Below are 2,500 nucleotides of genomic sequence, written 5' to 3'. Positions count from 1 at the left end.
GGGGAAGGGGGACTAAGGAGAGAGAGTGGGGAGGGGTGATTAGGCGGGGGGAAGGGAGAGAATAGGGTGGGGGAGGGGGAAGGGGGCTGGAGGGAGTGGGGGGAAGGGGGGAAGATAGTTTGTCAAAGCCAATAACAAATTGGCTATTGTCTCCCAAGAATCGGATACTTCCAGTCAATAATCTATTTGCAATATTGGACGACAAGGAAGCTTGATGACGTCATCTTGCCCTCCCCCAACTCTCCCCCCCTCCCCTACGTCCTCATCAGGATTCGAACCGGGTACAACCCCGAAGTCCATTTTCTACGATCGGTGACGTCACGCATTAGGGATGTCCAACATGGCGGGACCCGAGTTCAAAGCTCACGACATTCTGCGTTAATAAACTGATTTGTTTTGGAGACCAATGGATCTGTGCGGTGTCATGTATTCTTAATAAATAAATAGATAAATAAAATCTAATCGTTTTGGTCTAAATTTCAGTTTCACAAGTGAGTACTAAAAAATACGAAACAATCTGAAAATGCCGTGATGACCTTGGCGGCTTTTCATATGTTTTCGATAAATTTCGATATAAGATGCTTATGTCAATATCACGAACATTTCTGGGTTGTTATTGATATAAAAGCGTCACGTGATGCACGCCACACGCACACACACACACGTACACACACACACGTACACAAACACACACACACACACACACACAAACACACACACATACACGCACACATTCACACATATCAGGACACGCACACACACACACACACATACACACAAACGTACACACACACACACACACACACACACACACACACATACATGCACACATTCACACACGTATAGAAATATACGAGCGTACACACACACACAAACACATGTGTACACATACAAACACGTACATACACCACACACACACAATGTACACATACACGTACACACACACATATACACATACAAACACATACACACACCACACACGCAATGTACACATACACGTACGTACACACACACACACACATGTACACATACAAACACATACACACACCACACACGCAATGTACACATACACGTACACACACACACATGTACACATACAAACACGTACACACACAAAATGTACACATGCATGTACACACACACACACAATCACGTATACATGACAAAGCAACGGAATGTGGCTTCTTCCTCCTCCACCTCCTCCTCCTCCACCTCTTCCTCCTCCACCTCCTCCTCCTCCACCTCTTCCACCTTCCATCCATCCATCTCCATTAGAGTTGACGTTTTACCACCTGATCCACCGGCGACAAGTGTGATGGCAAATTTGCCGCCATCAATCTACCACTTCACAAATAAAAAAAAAATAATAATAAAAATAAAATAAAAAATAAATAAAAATAAATGAAAGTAAAGTAATTAATAAATAGACAAACAAATAATTATTATATAAATATGACTGAATATTATATGAATATATGAATAGACAGACAAATTTATTGATAAGTTGAATACATAGATAGGCAAATATAAATGAATAAATGAAAAAAATGTATATAAACAATAAATACAATAAATGAAAAATAAATACAATAATGGAAACTATATAATAAATCAAAATATATAGAATAAATGAAAAAATACAATAAATTGATTACAATAAATTAATATAAGATAAATGGCAAATAATTACAAAAAATGAAAAAATCAAATGGCAACTAAACATAGAAATTAAGAAAAAGCAAATAAAAAATTCTGCAAATAAAAAAACTAATAAACGAATTATCTGGTTAATAAAAATGAATAAGTAAATGAATGAAAATATAAGAAATAGAAAATAAAATCAAACAAAACAATCTAGAAAATAAATTACTCTTGTACTGCATTGTTGGTGGGGCGACGTTCCTAGACGGTGCCCTTGTATTGTAAGATTTCCGTAACAAAGTCCTGATGATCATTTTTTCCTGTTTTATACATTTTTTTCATTTATTTATTTATTTATTTATCTATTGTAACCTCAGCCAAACCTAATCTAACTTTTCCTAGTTTTTCTATTATATTTATTTATCTTTATTTATTTATCTAATATTAATTAATTCTTATTTTATTGTAACCTAGGCCAAACCTCATTTTTCCTAACTTATATTGTAAAAATTAATCAACTGCCTCCTCAACGTAGTCATTATTTTCTGAATTATTTATCTATTTATCTATAGTAACAAGACCTAATGTAAATCTAACTTTTTTCTAATTATAAATTTTCGATTATCATCTTCCTTCCCCCTACCCGGTCGATGGATATTTTTTTCCTAGATTATCTATTTATTCTGTAATAAAGCTGTAAATCTAACCCAATCGTAAACCTAACTTCTTCTAAGTTAAATATTAATATTTCAATTATTATCCTCTTTCACAGTCGACGGCCATTTTGTTCCTATTTTGTTTTTATTTATTTATTATTATTATTATTATTATTATTATTATTATCATTATTATTATTATT

The sequence above is a fragment of the Oratosquilla oratoria genome, chromosome 30 (genome assembly GCF_046742065.1).
Source record: "Oratosquilla oratoria isolate Oo_2021 chromosome 30, ASM4674206v1, whole genome shotgun sequence".
Lineage (NCBI taxonomy): Eukaryota > Metazoa > Arthropoda > Malacostraca > Stomatopoda > Squillidae > Oratosquilla > Oratosquilla oratoria.
This window is presented reverse-complemented; position numbering follows the sequence as displayed.